The 15,549-nt window shown below is 34.4% G+C and overlaps 1 protein-coding gene across 1 annotated transcript in view; it reads right to left on the bottom strand.

Moving 5' to 3' along the window:
- The window catches only part of LOC132561354 (phosphatase and actin regulator 1-like), a 66,371-nt gene that overhangs the window by 39,424 nt on the left and 11,398 nt on the right, over window positions 1–15,549 (bottom strand). The gene's annotated exons all lie outside the window — the stretch shown is intronic.

The raw sequence follows: 15,549 nt of genomic DNA, 5'->3' as shown, positions 1-15,549 counted from the left end.
AAACCATCACAGGAACAGGTGATAAAACTTGTGATGAATCATGCAGGTGACATGATAGTATTGATGATCTAAACAGGTGAAAGAACAACAGTGATGAACTGAACAGATGATAAAACACCTTTACTGAACTAAACAGGTGATAGAACACCTTTACTGAACTAAACAGGTGATAGAACACCTTTACTGAACTAAACAGGTGATAGAACACCTTTACTGAACTAAACATATGATAGAACACCTTTACTGAACTAAACAGGTGATAGAACACCTTTACTGAACTAAACAGGTGATAGAACACCTTTAATTAACTAAACAGGTGATAGAACACCTTTACTGAACTAAACAGGTGATAGAACACCTTTACTGAACTAAACAGGTGATAGAACACCTTTACTGAACTAAACAGGTGATAGAACACCTTTACTGAACTAAACAGGTGATAGAACACCTTTAATTAACTAAACAGGTGATAGAACATCTTTACTGAACTAAACAGGTGATAGAACACCTTTAATTAACTAAACAGGTGATAGAACACCTTTAATAAACTAAACAGGTGATAGAACACCTTTACTGAACTAAACAGGTGATAGAACACCTTTACTGAACTAAACAGGTGATAGAACACCTTTACTGAACTAAACAGGTGATAGAACACCTTTAATTAACTAAACAGGTGATAGAACATCTTTACTGAACTAAACAGGTGATAGAACACCTTTAATGAATTAAACAGGTGATAGAACATTTGTGGTAATTAAACAAGTGACAGGCCACCTTTGATAAATTAAACAAGTCATAGAACATCTGCAATTAACTAAACATGTGATGAATTAAGCAGCTGAAAGAATGCCTGTGATGAACTACATATGTGTTTGAACAACTGCAGTAAATCAGAACAGTGATTTTAAGAAATTGTAGATTATTGTTTAATCAATAACAATTAACATTTCCACGATAAATCACTGTGTGTGAATATACAGGGATTTACGGTAGATGATATTGACTGTATAATGTGTGTTATGTTAAAGAGCTGCACTAAAAAGGTGCATAGTGGTGGGTTAGAGTGGAAGGGAAACAACTCCAACTAGTCGGTCTTACATTAATATATGGTGTTTATGCTAATAACTGGCAAGAGATTACACCAACACACTGACTCCTTCAGGTATTACTACATCAAACACTTCATGATATATGTAGGTTAACAACCTTCACTATTGTTCTAATATCATTTATTGTTGTGATAGTGCTCAAGAATGTTACTACACAAACACCATGACACTAAGCAGCTCTTAACACATTTCACATCAGTGATATTGTTATTGGAGAGTGGTATTGTCAGTGCTGAAGATCATAAATTAGTACAAACTTGGTAGAGCTAATTCCAATATGAAGCCATTATACCTCTCCTGTAATGAAAAGTTGTTTAAAGACTTTCTTTTGAGTCCTGTTACATGTATCTTAACACTTATCACTTGAACAAACTTGGAATCTCTTTATCTAAGCATGCTACAGGCCCAATATCAGCACCCTGTGCTTTTTTTAGTTATTGAGAATAAGGCATTTTTAACTTATTTGACAACTGTGACCACAAAAGTAGATCAAGGTCATTCATTTCAACAAACTTGGTATGATCATTGTAAAGCTTCAATATAAGTACCCTAATCTTTTGATTAGTCTTCATTGGGTCTTACGACTACAGATTGATCATTCATCCGCCTCAATGATGATTATGAAGTATATCTGTGAGTCTTACGACTATTCAATTCCTTATTTGTCATTATAATTATCTTGCTAAAATGTGTAGTGAAAACCATTACTCTTTGACAAAGTACATATACTTGCCTACTTTCCTTGCTTCACATACCAATCACTTACAATACAGTGTTGGGGCCTCAGTTTGTGTCAGCTGGTATGTGCACATTGTGACAGCTGGACATGACAGAAAAATTCACTCATATTTCATAATTACCTGGTTTATGAATAATCATCATGTGATGAGGAATATAAAACCAGAAACACTTACATGCTACATACACGTCTCTGATTAAAGTCATAAAAAGATTAGGAGAAGAATTCCTGTTATTGCGATCAAGGAAAATGTATCTCTGCGTAGCTCTGCCAATTTTACAAATATCGACACGAAACTTGTTACAAGACGTTTCACGATTAACCTTGGTATTTGTATCAAACAGACACACAAGTGCCAAGCTGTCTCATCGTTACAGTAAAATCATCATAACTCATATTTTTTCATATATCAAGCTGAAATTTGGTATATTAATATATCATAATCATATGAACAATATGAGCAATTAGTATTTTTAGATATCTAGTTTAAGAGGCTGCCCTCGAGTGTGAGACACAATGTATAGGTGCTGCTAGGATTGAGGAGTATCTAATTCTCCATTACTTAGTCATTTTACAAATATCAACATAAAACTCAGTAAAAAGGATGTATTGTGATTATATCTATGATGTTACTAACTATATTGATTATTTTGAAATGTATTTTCTGAAGTCTTTACGACTCTTACTGTTGCTGATTATCACCTGTTGCTGACTTTTAGATATATTGCTAAGTTTAAATGATCCCACAATTCTGTGCATTCTGTCATATTGTCCCACTCTGAGAATCTTCTGTGAACCAAAGCAATATTCATTCATGATTAACATCAATCTCAATCTGAACATTTTTATGAACACCTAGTCTGACAATTATGGTAAGATTTAAGTGTAAGACTTGATTGTCTCATAGCGACAGTATGCATACATGAAAGATGGCAATTTATTGCACATCACTGCCGCTAGGTGTCACTGGTTAATTGTTCAAATATTTCCACCAATCACAAAGCTAGGATTGGAAGCACAGGCGAGTTCCAAAGGCTGTGACGATAGGCTGAAACTGTGTTATGTTTAGCCTAAAAATGAAATATAAGTGTATTTCCAAGGTGTTTTCTTTTTCTAACAAGAACAAAGTTTGATATCCAAGATACATACTATTTCAATAAGGTAATCACAACCTTTCAAATTTCATTGTCTGATGCTGATGTCATGACATTAAAGAGTCAAATATTCTAAAGACAGACCTGAAATATCTCCAGGAGAAATAAAATCATGTGTTATCATTAGTGTTACATACACCTCTAGTCAGTGGGAATAAAACGAAGTTATTTAAGTGTGTATAATAACAATGTAATTATATATACCCGAACTACACTTGACTATTACAATACATACACAGTGTATATATACATTACTAGGACTTATCCCAGGGTATCACGCTTGATTTAAAAAGATGATGGTTGGCCTAATTTCACCTGTAAATCCTACCAGTACATCACTATATATATATAGAACGTAGAAAGCCTGACAGATCATACCTGATGTCATCCCCTAACACACTTCTAACCATCACAACACACCTGTGATGACCTCAGAAGCAGGTGACCATGACAATGATTACCTGTGGGAAATCTAAAACACATTTCTCTCATTGAATATCATGATTCTTCCTTTGATGGCATTACTTAGGTCACAAAAATATCTAGCACTTCATCAGTTATTCTGTTCCTAAAATACCAATGTCAAAATAAGATACAAATACATAAAAGTTAAGAGGCCCAGTGGGCATGTATTGATCAACTGAATTTGACTAAAATTTCTTCATCCAAAGTAAAGGAAAAAGAATTCTGAAGTTTGCATCCATTTCAATACTGGGCCCCACCTTCTATCCTGTGGAGGTCATGAAAACCATTTATACAAATTTCTCCTTCATATAAGCATGTTTCAGACCAAATTGGGACAGACAGAATCCTCTCATTCCTACAGAACAAGGATTTTAAATCAATTCAAAATTTGGTCAAAATCCGCTCATGTGTTCATGATGTAATGTAATGTGTAGACAAAGTTGACAGATGGGCAACAGATACTGTGATAAACCATCAGCTCATTTGATTCTTTGGCCCAAGTGAGCAAAAAAAAGTAGTTTGGTTCCTTTTTTCATATTTCGAAAAAGAGGCCCAAAATTCCAGCAGTATTTATCTAAAAGCTTTATTGAGTGTTAATAACGTGTGTACAGATCAATTATGTGAACACAAGTACTACATATGTACTTATTTAGCACACAGACAACCTCACCTATCCTGCAGTTTTCACTTCTTATTCCTTTGGTATCTTTCGATAACTTCATAGTTCATTAACCCAGAAAGCTAGCACTAACAGGTCATCACCTTCTCTTATATATATATCATACAGTGTTGTGTAGCTAAAGAAAATTAGTTCATACTCATGGCCCGATAAACAGCAATAACTGGTACAATATACAGTAATAACTGGCACAATATACAGCAATAACTGGTACAATATACAGCAATAACTGACACAATATACAGCAATAACTGGCACAATATACAGCAATAACTGACACAATATACAGCAATAACTGACACAATATACAGTAATAACTGGTACAATATACAGCAATAACTGGTACAATATACAGCAATAACTGGTACAATATACAGCAATAACTGACACAATATACAGCAATAACTGACACAATATACAGCAATAACTGACACAATATACAGCAATAACTGACACAATATACAGCAATAACTGACACAATATACAGCAATAACTGGTACAATATACAGCAATAACTGACACAATATACAGCAATAACTGGTACAATATACAGCAATAACTGGTACAATATACAGTAATAACTGGTACAATATACAGCAATAACTGGTACAATATACAGCAATAACTGGTACAATATACAGTAATAACTGGTACAATATACAGCAATAACTGGTACAATATACAGTAATAACTGGTACAATATACAGCAATAACTGGTACAATATACAGCAATAACTGGTACAATATACAGCAATAACTGACACAATATACAGTAATAACTGGTACAATATAACTGGTACAATATACAGCAATAACTGACACAATATACAGTAATAACTGACACAATATACAGTAATAACTGGTACAATATACAGCAATAACTGGTACAATATACAGCAATAACTGACACAATATACAGTAATAACTGGTACAATATACAGCAATAACTGGTACAATATACAGTAATAACTGGTACAATATACAGCAATAACTGACACAATATACAGCAATAACTAGTAATAACTGGTACAATATACAGCAATAACTGACACAATATACAGCAATAACTGACACAATATACAGCAATAACTGACACAATATACAGCAATAACTGACACAATATACAGCAATAACTGACACAATATACAGTAATAACTGGTACAATATACAGCAATAACTGACACAATATACAGCAATAACTGACACAATATACAGCAATAACTGGTACAATATACAGCAATAACTGACACAATATACAGCAATAACTGACACAATATACAGCAATAACTGGCACAATATACAACAATAACTGGTACAATATACAGCAATAACTGACACAATATACAGCAATAACTGACACAATATACAGCAATAACTGACACAATAAACAGCAATAACTGGCACAATATACAGCAATAACTGGCACAATATACAGCAATAACTGACACAATATACAGTAATAACTGGTACAATATACAGTAATAACTGGTACAATATACAGCAATAACTGGTACAATATACAGCAATAACTGGTACAATATACAGCAATAACTGGTACAATATACAGCAATAACTGGTACAATATACAGCAATAACTGGTACAATATACAGTAATAACTGGTACAATATACAGCAATAACTGGTACAATATACAGCAATAACTGACACAATATACAGCAATAACTGGTACAATATACAGCAATAACTGGTACAATATACAGCAATAACTGGCACAATATACAGCAATAACTGACACAATGTACAGTAATAACTGGTACAATATACAGCAATAACTGACACAATATACAGCAATAACTGGCACAATATACAGCAATAACTGGTACAATATACAGTAATAACTGACACAATATACAGTAATAACTGGTACAATATACAGCAATAACTGACACAATATACAGCAATAACTGGTACAATATACAGCAATAACTGACACAATATACAGCAATAACTGACACAATATACAGCAATAACTGACACAATATACAGCAATAACTGGCACAATATACAGCAATAACTGGTACAATATACAGTAATAATTGGCACAATATACAGCAATAACTGGTACAATATACAGCAATAACTGGTACAATATACAGCAATAACTGACACAATATACAGTAATAACTGGTACAATATACAGCAATAACTGACACAATATACAGCAATAACTGGCACAATATACAGCAATAACTGACACAATATACAGTATTAACTTAGGAAACAAAGAGTTACATTTATAATATGTGTAAAATATTTCCTGTACTTGATTAAACTACAAACAACTGTACCAGATACCATGAAAAAGAGATTAAATACAAAGACAATTTCCTCAAAGTTTTCTTTAGAAAGCTTCGGAAACTTGTCTAACAGCCTGAAATATAATTCCTTTTATGTGAAATATCTCTAAAATTGTGTAGGTTTACTCTCAAGGTACCTATATATACAACCCTGCCTAAGGCAGCAGCTAGAGTATATAGTCAGACCTCTATAATCCCCTGATACAATCACAGTAGGCTGTTCTGGCTAGTCCTCAAATCAGGGTAGGTACTTGTATTAGTGTATAAAGTAAGTGACACAGATATATCATACACCCTTAACTCTCTGTGATACATAGCCCTGTAAGTACCTAACAAAACATTTATCCCAATTGATGCCTTGTTGTTCCTTATCAGTGTTTAGAAACTGTCCACAGGAAAAAAGAGGGAAAACATAATGGAAAAAGTCCGCCTTGTTGACACAATCCTACTTCTCTGTTTAACAATCCACTGTTGATTCTAAAGCCTGTGGACACAAGATTTACCTGTATGTGAGGGTTGTAACACCTTACCAAGGTCCCTTGGCTGATCCTCAATGGACAGTTGATAACTGTCACCTTTATGTAATGAATAGTCCAAGAGAACTGCCATGCTCTAGTATCGTCACATGGACGACGTGTTATAACCTTGTAATTGATTACTCAATCCTTCTAGGTACTGGCCTGGCCCCCAGTAATAGGTTTATATACTCAGTAGTGTCTCACATTAACACTTTAATATGACATAAAGATTATGAGTGGTTTAATGAATTTTAGGCTGTCCTACACAAGAAGAAGGTTTTAAAGAATCAATTTTTTCCCTTATTGGGTCCTGACCCTCCTTCCCAAAGGGAGAGGGGGAGTGTCCCCCCCTACCACTTTATACAAAATTGAGTTACTCACCCCCCCCCCCTCCCCCCTACCACTTTATACAAAATTGAGTTACTCACACCACACCCCCCTTCCCCCACCCCCTTACTTCCCTACAAATGAATAACTTTGTCAGAAAAAGAATTTTAAAGCCTAACAGAATTTTGAAATATTCTGACTAATATAATCCAAACTATTTCATGGAATTACTAATTTGGACACTTTTTAACGAATCACTTTTGTTAGTTTATTCAATGTACATAAAAGTTTATATATCATTTGTAGGTTTGTGATGTCAAATAACACTTGTCACTTTCTTGAATTTGTCTGTTAAACATAACTTCCACACAAATTTATGGAAAGATAGTTGCATCAAAGACCAGCTGTATTTTATCTTGTTACTATTGTAATGTATTATATAGCATTTCTTTGACATTTCAGTTTAAAAGCTTGGACACATACAATATATATACCTATAAACAAGAAACTCATTTTCAGGCATACAAAACTTACCGTATATGTAAATTTTGTCAATGTAATTGGACTATAATAGTGCTGCTGTATTGTCATTACCATATCATAAAGAAAATTGTATTTATGTCACGGCTGAGCCATAATTTCACCTCAGCTATGTAAATATTTATATCGTTGTTCTGATGAAGGCTAGCCTAGCTACCTGAAACATGTAAACCAATAATACAACAACAGAATCTAGATGTTGATTCTCCATCTTCTGTTGTATTTACCTTCCTTGATGGGTCTCTATTGAATACTGTTAGGTATCCCTCTTTGGTTCCTTCAGTATCTAATCTTTGACCAAAGATAACCAGGAGTTGGTTCTCTCCCACTCCATCGGCAGTTTATTTTTAAACAGGAAAGTTTGATGAGATAAACATTAATGACTATAATTTTTTTTAAATGTATGTTTTTACTTCAAGGAAAATATTTCCTTCATTGATTTTTTTTGCTAGTAAAGAATTTGTAAGGAGAGTCTAAAAAGTTTGATAACTGAAAGGCTCAAGCAAAATTACAGAAGGAAATGTTAAGCCTGTGACACTTGGATGCCAGACTTTGATGCTAAAAAACAATAAAATATTTTGATAAATCATCTTTGTTTTGTAATAATTCAGCAAATGGGACCAAAAGCAGTTAAATATAAGCGAAATTATCATATAATACTGAAGGTAAAAAATTTATTCATGAAAGCCGTTATTATTATCATTTACTTAAAAAAACCTCATATGTAAACTAACATAGTAAACCCCCTCCCCAACTTTGGACAAAGTACCTTTCATTTGATTCTACCACATCTAGATCTTAAGTAGAAGATTTTTTGAAATTTTGGTGAATTTGACCTCTTTTTACCTGCCTTTTACATTCCTAGAATGTAGGGACCAGTCATGAAAGCTTTTTCTAAAATTAAAAAAAAAAAAAATTTCAGAGGTTTTTGAGAAGAAGTTACAGACGTCAATTATTTATGGACGTATGACGCATGGCACCAGATAGAAGGCGATTGAAATAGGTCACATGAGACTTGAACCTATGTTAATAGTACTAAAGCAGTTGAAAAGATACCACCAAGACTGAAATTGTCTGGTTTGGTCTACCTGTACTAATTAGCTTTCTCAACCTCAGTGGTATGATAAAAATTTGAAACAGGTCGATAAATGGCACGCAAGTTTTGTGTGTTTGTTGTCTAATAAATTCAAGATAATTACACACATATGTTAATGTTGCTTCTTGAAACTTTACTCATTAATGTGTTCACACAAACAACACATTGTAACAAATCTCAAAAATGATGATGTCACAATAATTATAACACATTTCCAAGAACATGTTGATGAGACTGAGTCACAATAATTATAACACATTTCCAAGAACACGTTGATGAGACTGAGTTATAGGACTATGTCTCCAATCTTATTTTTCATTGTTATGGTTAGATGAATATATACAATACTTACATATAAATACTTATATGTGTCCTGCGCTTTAACAATAAGTAAACTGTTATTAGTATGATTTCCTATCTGAGAGACTGACAGTCTCGTCTGCACTGATACAGGAAGTAATTCTGTTCTTTTTGGAGTGGGTATCCCGAGAGCAATGTTATGTACTAATTTTTTAACTTTACAGCAATTTGTTTGTTGTTATATACTTGAACATATTTCTGACATCCAATCAGCATTTCCATGCATTTACCAGAAATTTGGGAAGATTGCTGATGGAAAACAACTTCTTACTTCTTGTTACGACTGCTGTAATTGATGCATGTAACACAACACAGTTGCAATGACATTGAGTAACACCATCATTGATGAATTTTCAATTGAAGACTGTATGGAAACAGAAGTAATTTTACCATCAAAACACAATGCATATAACTCCAACAATCTGAATTCCAGTGTCCTCCTAACTAATCTCAACTGTAGATAAACAAAAAAAAAATCCATGTAAATATTGCCATAACAACGTCTCATTACTTGCTTTCATTATCTTTTCCAAATCAAATCAAGAAAAAAAATCAAAAGACATATCTTTATAAATGATTTAGACAATACTCTTTCTGGTTATATTACTGTCACATTTATATCAGATTGGTCTCACTTTGTGATTTTGATGTCTATTATATTAATAATGCTCTGTTTCCAATTCATGTGACGAACATAAAGTGCATATGAACCTGAAACATCACTGTGATGTTGGGCGTGATAGATACGAACCTGAAACATCACTGTGATGTTGGGCGTGATACATATGAACCTGAAACATCACTGTGATGTTGGGCGTGATACTTATGAACTTGAAACATCACTGTGATGTTGGGCGTGATACTTATGAACCTGAAACATCACTGTGATGTTGGGTGTGATAGATATGAACCTGAAACATCACTGTGATGTTGGGCGTGATAGATACGAACCTGAAACATCACTGTGATGTTTGGCGTGATACATATGAACCTGAAACATCACTGTGATGTTGGGTGTGATACTTATGAACCTGAAACATCACTGTGATGTTGGGCGTGATACATATGAACCTGAAACATCACTGTGATGTTTGGCGTGATACTTATGAACCTGAAACATCACTGTGATGTTGGGCGTGATAGATACGAACCTGAAACATCACTGTGATGTTGGGTGTGATACATATGAACCTGAAACATCACTGTGATGTTGGGCGTGATACTTATGAACCTGAAACATCACTGTGATGTTGGGTGTGATAGATATGAACCTGAAACATCACTGTGATGTTGGGTGTGATAGATATGAACCTGAAACATCACTGTGATGTTGGGCGTGATACTTATGAACCTGAAACATCACTGTGATGTTGGGCGTGATAGATATGAACCTGAAACATCACTGTGATGTTGGGCGTGATACATATGAACCTGAAACATCACTGTGATGTTGGGCGTGATAGATATGAACTATATCAATTTGTATGAGACCAGTACTGGATCAGAATGATGAGGCATGTAATAAAAGGTGGTTATTTTTAACAGTGAAATATTGAAAATGACATTAATGGGATGGTTACTAAAACAATTTTGAAACTTACCACAGCAGTTTGTTCTACAATCTTAATTAAAGGTAAGGTTGCCAGATTAATTGTGACAGTGTATCAGGTTTATTATCTCACCCATTAATCAACTGTCTCTTCTTCAATTGATTAGTCTCCTGGTCTTACTTACTGCCAATCAAATGTCACTGTGAGTCAGATCCTGTCACCTAACCATTGGTAACTATATACAGTAACAACACACTGCAGTCACTGTGAGTCAGATCCTGTCACCTAACCATTGGTAACTATATACAGTAACAACACACTGCAGTCACTGTGAGTCAGATCCTGTCACCTAACCATTGGTAACTATATACAGTAACAACACACTGCAGTCACTGTTAGTTACACCAGTATGACAATTACAAGTTGTAGAGAACAATTCTCTGTGTGACACTCCATTTCCTAAGAGGTTATCTCATACAAAGTTTTGAAAAGGTGTTGTGGATAGAGAATCCAAGACATTTCTAAGACAGAGAAACACTGCCTGTCAAGACCAAAGGGCCATAACTCTGTATATGCATGCAGAGAACAAAGGATCATAACTGCAAATATATATATATAGCAAAGGGCCATTAATCTGTATATACATATATAGAACCAAGGGTCATAACTCTGTATATACACAGAAAACTATGGGCTACAATTTGCCATGTTCATGTACTGAACAAATTAGCTGAATTCTGTATATGCATGCAGAGAACAAAGGATCATGACTCTGCATACCTCTAAATATAGGAGGAAGACAAAATGCTGTAATAGTGGTACTTAATATTCTGTTCATGTAGTAAATTGAGAAACCCAAATTCATAACAGAACATTCTGTCATCCAAAACTTGGCAAGGGTTAGTGACAGGAAAGCTGATGAGATGTGACTATATAAATTACCACAGGAGAGATATACATCCACAAACTGACAGTGCAACATGCTATTTCTATGTTGATTTCTTTGTTTACTAGGTTATCACACAAGTGGATACCTCACTCTACATCCTAAGCAATTGCATTTTGCTTTCAAAAGCAATTGGAGTTAATTGCCTTGCCCAAGGTCATAACCACTTGCCCTTCACCACTTTAAAAATAATCACTAATTTTTTTATTCAGCCGATGACTACACAGTACACTTTCACAACATGAGATAGCAGAGGGATCTTGGCATCCACCATCGTTTGATCTTTATTTGTTCTTTGAATCTTTTTTTTTTCCTTTTCTTGTTTCTTGCTCTTGATTATATGAAATTTGAAAATGCTTTTTAAGAAATAATGATAACAATCTTTACCTGCCAAATCTAGGACGGTTGCTTTTCAGCCACTTTGTTTTTCTGATCAGTTCTATAATCCAATTGGAACAACAACAGACAAAGGGGAACCTACACATATAATTTTAAAAAAGATCTTTACTTATATTCTTAAGAAATTCAATATGGTCCCCAGTCTGCTGTGTTGTTATTCTGACCAATCGCAAAATTGAAAGTGTAACACTTAAGACCACGGGAACCTATACATATGAAATTTGAGGAAGATCCATATACTACTTCTTAGAAAAACAGAGAACTAATTTTCATCAGCAAAATCTGAGATATCCATTTCTCAGCAATCTTCTTTTTCTAATCAATCCCCCCAAAAATCAAATTGGAACAACTAGGAACCAAGAAGAACAAACATATGAGATTTAAGAACGATTCATCAAGTATTTCTCAAAATATAGCTATTTCAAACATAAATAATTACAGTACAAGAAGACATGCTGTATGCAATTTCCCCCCAATCAGTAACACAAGTTAAAAAAATACCCTTTACAAGAAATAGCAGTAACAGACTTCATCTGTTAAAATCAAAGATGGCCACCAGTCAGCCATTTAATTCTTCTGCTCAGACTCAAAAACTCAACAAGGGAACAAGGGAATCCTACCGACAAAGTTTGAGAACTATCCTTCCTCAGTGGATGGACCACAGACCGAGGGTGATTTCAACAGCTTACCATCTGATTGTCGGCGAAAAAGGTTTCATTGCAAAATTTCAATTGGCTTGAAAAGTCTTATTTTATTTCTCTCCCTATAATCTAGTTTGAACACTTTTCGTTTATAAGTTGGCTAACCAGAGTAAAACTTTACACAATTGCAGTATAAGGTGTAAGGTTAAGATTGTTGCAGTCTCTCCTTCACCTCTTTCCTCCTACTCACTCTGTTTATACACATGTCAGACACTAAACAAGTTACTGAAGCAGACAGAATTCCTGACAGACAGTACCTTATCACACACAAGTCACACTACCATAACATTCCCATGTGCATTTCTGCTTTGATCCCTGTCTACTTTCTCGGTACCATTAGATTGGGTGTGGCAGCATACAGACTCCTTCAACCACCTGTCTGCTGGATCAGCTGTACACAGCTATAATAACACTGTACTTAACTGGCTGGGAGGTGTTTAGGGGTAGAATGCTATACACTGCTTAATATTAAAACATAGTAACAGTCTATCCAAATATTATCACGTTTATAATCATTACAAATGGTTTGTGTCTATAAAGTCTACACGGCTATCAGCACCTATATAGTATCATGGCTATTCCCCATCACAGTCTCCACACAGTGACTTGTGTAAGTCTACATGGCTATCAGCACCTATATAGTATCATGGCTAATCCCCATCACAGTCTCCACACAGTGACTTGTGTAAGTCTACATGGCTATCAGCACCTATATAGTATCATGGTTATTCCTCATCACAGTCTCCACATAGTGACTGGTGTAAGTCTACACAGCTATCAGCACCTGTGTAGAATCATGCTCATTATTATGGTTCCCATTTTCCATCAGGGAAATGTTTATTTGTGATCGAACAGAGTCTCCCATAAAGTGTTGTCTACGAGATGACTGAACGATTGAAGATGCAGGATAAGATGTAACTGATAGAATTTAATTCAAGCAAGGTGCCCTGGGGATTTAATGGTGCCCAGGGGATTTAATGGTGTCAGGGGGATTTAATGGTGCCCAGGGGATTTAATGTCACAAACTCACAAACCGAAATAGTTGGAATTAATGTGTAACACAGAAAATGAGACATTCTAATTGTACAAGGAATAGAGACTTTTACATACCGATGACCTTATAAACTATTGTATATTTTACTGCCTCCTTAGAAGGAAATGTGATACCCTAGAGACCAAAGGTCGTGAAATGTTGGTAAACAACCTCTAGACCCTTCAATCCAAGAAGGGTATTTGATTCTACCTTATCTGGTTACTGAGAAGAAGATTTTTGAAAGTTCAGTTGATTTCATCCCAAGGGATGTATAAGTATTGTTTGTGTATAGTTAGAGTATATGATTGTACACAAAACATTTAATTTAGCCATCTTTTAAAAAATTACTGAATTTTTCAGCCTTTGATGAAATAGTATTATTGTTATTTGTGTCTATAATTCATTTTCAGTATCTCTATCCCTCAGCATTCAAGGTACTAACACAGGAAACTTGGGGCAAATTCTGCTTCCTAAAACAAAGGTCAGATAATCATGTGAAATATTTAATTGCCTGAAGATTATAAATGAAAGAGGTATGATGTTTACCCTGGCTTAATGGTCGATCTAAAAATACATGGCTAATGACCACAGGTAAACACAGAATTGGAGTTAGTGTATACATCCCGATAGTGGTGTGTTTATACTGTGATAAGTCACTGGCTAGGAAATGTACACGAAAAGACAAAACAAAACAATTCAATGGCCAAATCAATGCTTAATATATGGCTTTATAAAGATACATTGAACATAAAGGTCATTTTATCCTACCTCCAACACTATCAGCTAAGACTAAAGTCACTACTAATATCATATATCTTATCGACTGCATTCATAATCACCTGAGGTAATGGGTCGAGTTTAGGCAAGTTATCATTGCAATGCATATGAATGATTAAATAAATGACACTGGTTACTAGAATTAGGTTATTACAAAGATTGATTTAAATAGGACTATGAAAATATGACTATTTTATGAGTAAAGACTTCCTGCCTGTGCTATAGAAACTGTTGAAGAGATCATCAACATTGTAATGGTAAATTCAAAATGGAAAGCAGAGGTTTGTAATATTTTTAGTCCAATTCAATTTTTTAGTTTTCCAATGTCAGCACACACTTATACCTGTTTTTGAGGATAAAATTTATGTAATCATACCGGCTTAGGTTCAGCTACCTAAAAGTTGATCTGTGTATGCACTATGTGTCATAAATGCATTAAATGTTGTTAAACACTGATGTTTTGATGCACGGTAAAGCTTAAGGTACCAAGTTTGATGATTCGTTAAAAAATAATGTGAAGCATATCCTTGATAATTTTTCTGATAGTTGGCATCATGATGTAACCAACACAATTTCCTATCCAAATTCACTCCAACGGAAAATTCATTTTTCTATTTTATTGTTGGTTACAGTTTGGTCACATCAGGCATAATACACCATATCTCTTTATCTTAACAGCAAACAGAGATAAGTTCATGCAGTAAGCCTCCAGATGATCCATTACTATGAATGACCTTCTACTAAATTATATGACAAGGATATAAAATGGTTAACTTGTAAAATAAATACGATACTAAACAATTTCATCCCTCCATACTTTTGTACACACTGCATC

The sequence above is a fragment of the Ylistrum balloti genome, unplaced genomic scaffold (assembly GCF_031769215.1).
Source record: "Ylistrum balloti isolate Yb309-2 unplaced genomic scaffold, AGI_CSIRO_Ybal_v1 Utg371196, whole genome shotgun sequence".
Taxonomy (NCBI): Eukaryota; Metazoa; Mollusca; class Bivalvia; order Pectinida; family Pectinidae; genus Ylistrum; species Ylistrum balloti.
This window is presented reverse-complemented; position numbering and strand designations above follow the sequence as displayed.